The sequence below is a fragment of the Lycium barbarum genome, chromosome 10 (assembly GCF_019175385.1).
Source record: "Lycium barbarum isolate Lr01 chromosome 10, ASM1917538v2, whole genome shotgun sequence".
NCBI classification, from domain to species: Eukaryota; Viridiplantae; Streptophyta; class Magnoliopsida; order Solanales; family Solanaceae; genus Lycium; species Lycium barbarum.
The window spans coordinates 4297655-4304231 of NC_083346.1; the positions used below are offsets into that span (position 1 = coordinate 4297655).

Below are 6577 nucleotides of genomic sequence, written 5' to 3' on the forward strand. Positions count from 1 at the left end.
ACAAATTTAGTCTTTCGTACTCTCATATTATCTCTATGAAAAGAAAGTGGGTGGGGGGGGGGGGGGGGGGGGGTTGGACAAAACTTAGGAAGTAAACGAAAAAATAGGCAAAATATCTAAAATTGGTCTTTTCCTTCCCTACTACTCAACAAATTAAAACTTCTTTTCCTTGCCTACTAGGGTTGTACAGGCCAAACCGATAAACCACACCAAACCGACAAACCGAACCAAACCGGAAAAAAAAACCCGACTAGTGGTTTGGTTCGGTTTGGTTTGGTGTTCGGAAAAAAAACCCGACCATTATAGGGTTGGTTTGGTTTTAACTAAAAAAAGTCAACCCGAACCCAAACCAACCCGATTATAGATATACTACTTTTAAATTATGTTATACATAAAAATATTTATTAAAATGTAATTTATAAATATTTTCTTAAATTTTTTTTATAATTTTTGTTTTCTTTCTTACATTTAGATTTGGACTTAAGAAGCCCATCTAAATAATATACAAAAAAAAGCCCATAAGGAAATGAACACGCCAGAAGTCTAAGGAAATGAACACATCAGAAGTCCAAAAGCCCCAATCCCCAATTCGGCTACACAAGTACACAACCCTTCTCCCAAAATCAGATATTCAGATCCCTCTTTTGCTTTCCTCTCAAATCCCTTTCTCATTTCACAAACTTCATCTTCTCCTTTTCTCATTTCAGATCCCTCTTTTGCTTTCCTCTCAAATCAGCAACCCTACTACAAGACTCAACTTTACACTGTAAGCCTCTTGACTAGTACTTATTTTATTGGTTTGAACTTAGCAGGGATTGAACCCTTGACGTGTTAATCGACAACAGAAACATTTTTGATTTTAAGACCATTTGCACTCGAGCCTTACATGGAGATTGGAGAGGGTCGCATCTTCTGTCTATTAATTATGCTAAAGTGGTCATGAGTTTCATTAGTTAATGTAACAAACAGAAACTCAATTCAGTTTTTTAGTGCAAAGATGTTAATTTATTAATTTATCTGAATGGAGTGAGATTAGTGATGTTTACTTAATTATGAGCTTCTTGTGTGCAATTAATTAGAACCCTATATTTGGAGCCCGGGGGGTGCCTAGATTTGGCTTTTACTAACTACAGAATTCATGTAGCATCCCCAATCTATTCAGATCCCTCTTTTGTTTAAAAAGTGGATATTTGAGAAAATCAGTTGCAGGCCTGCAGTAGTAGCAGAAGCAAAAAATATTTGGAATCTATGCCTAAATGCATATATGGTTTCTTTTACTTATTTGTCAAAGAGCTGTTGGTTTTCTTTTATGAATGGAGAAAGAAATCATGGACATATAGCATTGATTAGCCAGTTTTCTTTTACTTATTAATTTATTCTTTTTTCTTGCAGAGTATGGAGACTCACCTTTGAGCATTGATTAGCCAGTTTCGTTCACGATGCACTATCTGTGTGAGAATTGGTATGTTAATTACACAGTGTATATTTCGTGTATATCAATAATTTTTCACCCCTGTACTCTGCAGCTGCAAACCTCTGGGATTTCTGCACTTATTTCTCTGCTGTGTTTTACTGATATTGTTTTCTAGCTGGTGCAATTTTTTTTCTCTGTTGGTTTTACTGATATTGTTTTCTGCACACTTATTTCTCTGCTGTGTTTTACTGATATTGTTTTCTAGCTGGTGCAATTGTTTTCTCTGCTGGTTTTACTGATATTGTTTTCTGCAGGTATAAGTGCAGAAATCTAAGAGGTTTGCACTGCTTGATTTTCCTGGCAACAGAAATTTGTACGAAATATAAATGATTTATCTTGTTTTAGAATTGGCATAGAAATGTAGAGAACTAAACAATTACAGTTTCTGGATCATATGTTGGACTTTAAATTGGATTTTGAACTTTAAGAAAAAGTTTATCATGACCTATAGTTTAGAATTTAGCTGTTTGTTTACTTCTGTTTAAAGGCTTACTAGCAAAAGGACATTGGAGGTTGACTACAGATTTAGTGCTCAATTTAGATCTTTTCTTGTTTGCCTTAGTATCTTTTCTAGATTCAGTTTTCGTCACTGAATTACACTTCATTATTAGGCAATGCACATGCTTCCTTTCTGATCTCTTCAATTGTCAATTTTTTTACAGATTGGAGGAGTGATTTGGATTTTTGCCCAATCTTCAAGCTACAGTGATTTGGATTTTTGCCCAATCTTCAAGCTGCAGTGATTCCTTTCAGTTGTTGTAGTATATTGCACTGATTTGGATTTTTGTTTTTGCTACATCTGACATTTTATGGCCATTTGACATTTTAGTTATATTATAAAGTTAAAACTTCAAACAGTGTTTTGCCTCCATCTTATATGTTGATATTTTGTACTAGAACTCTTTTTAAGAAGCACTGCTCTGTGCTTTTCATTAGATACTATGAAAAACCCGAGAAACCCGAAAAAACCAGAAAAACCCGAAAAACCCGAGAAAAATTGATATCGAAAAACCCGACTTTTATTGGTTTGGTTTGGTTTATAGATTTAATAACCCGACACAAATGGTTTGGTTTGGTTTGTAAAAAATCCGAACCAACCCGGTCCATGTACACCCCTATTGCCTACTACTACAGTTTTAAATTTCATCTCATCTCTGCTTATTCACCTAAAAATCATGTTGAGTTGTGTGCTATGCACGTGCTGAGAGTGTGTATGAGCATGTGGTCAATACTAACGGGTGACAACTGTACAACTAAGTTAGTGGAGTTGGTTATACAATTAGTTAGATCAGTTAGTTATATATTCTAGACTAGGTAGTTTTCTCTTTCTTAGAACTTGAAATGTAACTCATATAATTCTCTTCTTCTTCAATAACAAGTTCTCTTTTTCTTCTCTTCGAATTACTCTTGTATTGCACTGTGTGAGTTCACAATTTATCATGGTATCAGAGCTTGAGTTCTCTGTTAGTAGGGTTTTTCCGCTGTAAAATCTAAATCTCACAAACAATTAGGATTGTTACGATTCTGCCAAATCAGGGTTGAATTGTCGAAGATCAATCGAGTAATTGAGTGCAATTGAAGGCTTCGAGTGAGTTTCTTCAGAATCAATTACAACTTCTTAACTTTGAACCAAAATCGAAGTGCGTATACAATATTTCTGCAAATTTTGATCTGTGAATCGAAGTAATCAATGGCGGTCACCAATAGAGGCACTGAGAGTACTGAAACAACTCCCAATGAAACTAATACTTCGTCAACAACAACACCGACTGTGGATCAACATCATCCGCTATTTCTTCAACCATCTGATACATCAGGTAGTGCTTTAATCTCTGTTAAGCTAACTGGACCTGAAAATTACACTTTATAGAGCAGTACTATGCGTTTAAGTCTGCTAGGAAAGAGTAAACTAGGGTTTGTGGATGGTAGATATCTTAAGGAGAACTTTGACCCTTCCCTCCACAAACTGTGGGAAAAGTGCAATGCAATAGTCCTTTCATGGATTATGCACTCAGTGAGCACAAAATTGTTGAGTGGAATGGTTTATGCTTCTAGTGCTCACAAAGTGTGGGTAGATTTGAATGAGAGATTTGATAAATTAACGGGTCTCGTGCACTGTTTTTACATAAGCAAATTGCAACTCTAACTCAGGGAATCTCATCTGTTTCTACCTATTTTTCCAAAATGAAAGAGTTGTGGGATGAGTTTGAGGCTTTAATGCCCTATCCTGGCTGTAAATGTGATAAATCTAGGAAACATATTGAACACTTTAAGTACCAAAGGTTGTTGCAATTTTTGATGGGATTAAACGAATCCTACTCCCAGTCGAGCAATCAGTTGTTGAATATGATACCAGCACCATGTATAAACAAGGCCTACTCTATTTCAGAGTAGAGTAGAAGAAGCATGTCTCAATCCTCACATATCCCAGAAGTAATTGAAAATTCAGTCATGTACAGTTCAACTAGTAAAGGAGTAGTCAACAATACAAGTCCATATCTAACTGGAGGAACAGTGTTGTTCAGTGGGAAAAGAGTGCTCACACCTGGAGCTTCTAGTTCCAATCAAAATTCAAGTAGATCTACAAGTTTCTCAGGACAAAGTTCAGGTGGTTCCAACACAAGAAATGGTGTTAATGGTGGAAATAGTAGTTATACAGGAGGAAGCAACAACTATGGTGGAGAAAGTAACAACTATGGTGGAGGAAGTAGCAATTATGTTGGTCCCAACCATAGTAATTCTCATAACAGATTCAAGAAAAACAACTTGTACTATGACTTCTGCTACTTCAAGGGACATACTAGAGAAACCTGCTACAAACTAATTGGCTACCATGCTGACTTCGAGACCAAGAAGAAGTATCATAATAGTCCCTCAGGAAATGTTGCTTACTATTCACATGATAGCACTGCAAGTGGAGGATCAACAATTAACTTTGTAGGGTTTTCTCACATGCACAATGGTGCCAGCACTTGTTCACACATGCGGGACCTGATGTCTGTGATTCCCCAATTTACTCAAGAGCAGTACAATCAAATTCTGTAGATGCTAGGCAAACCTGAAAGCAATGCATCTGCAATGCACTGATAGTTGACTCTGGTGGTTCAAGCCATATAGTAAACAATCTTAACCTGTTAACAGATTCTAAATTGCTTGATGAACATAAAAGATGTAAGGTTACAATTGCCTACTGGGGATGTAGCTTATGTCAGCCACATAGGATCCTCTTATATCCTAAAGGATCAGAAAATTAGTAATGTTTTGCACATTCTTGACTTCAAATTTAATCTCTTGTCTATGGCTAAGCTTACTAAGCAGATGCAATGGGCTGTGCTATTCCATCCTGACTTTTGCATTTTTCAGGATCTCTTAAGTGGACAGGTGAAGGGGATTGGTAGAGAGAATAATGGCTTATATGTCTTCAATCCAGATGATGCTATTGCAATAATTGGAGAAGGAAAGAAATCAGGGCTCAATTCCCCTTCCAAAGCAGCATATACAGTTGATGTTGTGAGGGAGAATCCACAAGAAAATAAATCTTCTGATGCAACTCTTTGGCACAGAAGTCTAGGTCATGTGCCCTTAGATAAACTAAGGAAAATTAATAGTTTACATTCTGTCGGTTGTACCGGTAGTTCTGATGTTGTCAAAAATTGCATTGTATGTCCTTTAGCCAGACAGACAAGGTTGCCATTTCCTCTAAGCAACTCTAAGGCTAGTACTTGTTTTCATACTATTCATGGTGATGTATGGGTTCCATAAAGAGTACCCACTCATGATGGGAAGAGATATTTTTCTCACCTTGGTTGATGATCATTCATGATATACATGGGTGTTTCTCTTTCCTACTAAATTTGAAATGATTGTGGTGCTTAGATCCTTTTTTGCTATGATTCGTAATATACATTCTACTTCTGTGAAGTATTTTAGATCAGACAGTAGCTGCGAATTTTTTAACTCTCAAATGACAGCACTCCTTCAGTCCCTAGTCATTGTGCATCAAAGTTCATGCACTTATACTCCTCAGCAGAATGGTATTGCTGAAAGGAGACATAGATATATTTTGGAAGTATCTAGATCTCTAAGATTTCAGGCTAATGTCCCTCTTAGATTTTGGGGTGAGTGTGTCACTATTGCTGTGTATGTTATTAACAGATTACCCTCCTCAGTTCTTTCAGGCAAATCACCTTTTGAAATTGTGTTTCATCATCTTCCATATCTAACTTACTTGAAGGTGTTTGGTTGTCTTGGCTATGTCACTAATCTGAAGAAGTCTGATAAATTCTCTCCAAGAGCAGTTCCAGCAGTATTTTTTGGCTATTCTTAGACACAAAAGGGATACAAGATATTTAATATTCAGTATAGAGAGTTCCTAGTTAGTAGGGATATGGTTTTTAGGGAGGATAGTTTTCCCTTCAAATATCTTCCTAATCCTCATATCTCCTCCTTGTTACCAAATTTGGAAGTTGTCATCACCTATGTATGCAGATTACAGACCTGCTCATTCCTCAACTTCACCATCTAGTCCTGATACTCAGACTCCTATTGCTTATGAGCCTCCATCTGAGGCTGCAGTTGACTCTATGGATAATGAACAAGTTATCTCTATGGATGATGTGTTAGATCCTGCTTCTTTTGACATGCCTTCTAACTTAGTTCCTGATCCACCAGCACCTTCTGATGTTCATGCTCCTACTAGTGTTCCCTCAAGGAAGTATTCCAGATCCTCCAAACCCCCCATTTGGATGAAAGACTATATTACAAATAATGGAGGTAATGCTGCATGTTGTTATCCTCTCTCTGATTATGTGTGTTATTCCAAGTTCTCACCACTATATGGGACAATCTTAGCATCTTGTTCTGCTATAGTTGAGCCTAAGACTTACAATGAGGCTGCTAAAGATGTCAAGTGGATTTCTGCCATAAAACAAGAGATTCTAGCTCTGGAAGAGAATAACACTTAGAGTATTGTAGATTTACCTCCTGGTAAAGTTCCAATTGGTTGCAAATGGGTATTCAAGGTTAAGTACACCTCATCAGGTAATGTGGAGAGATACAAGGCCAGGCTAGTGGTCGAGGGTTATAGCCAACAGGAGGGGTTAG

The 6577-nt window shown here is 36.9% G+C and overlaps 1 long non-coding RNA gene across 2 annotated transcripts; it reads left to right on the plus strand.

Annotated features, from left to right (window-relative positions):
• Window positions 1-542: 542 nt before the first annotated feature.
• LOC132614830 (uncharacterized) lies at window positions 543-2329 on the plus strand. Of its 2 annotated transcripts, none has more exons than XR_009572458.1 (3): window positions 543-766; window positions 1393-1480; window positions 2137-2329. It is a non-coding gene; the product is annotated as an uncharacterized LOC132614830 (long non-coding RNA). The 2 variants fall into 2 exon arrangements; XR_009572457.1 differs by having other exon boundaries at window positions 1393-1452.
• Window positions 2330-6577: the final 4248 nt, after the last annotated feature.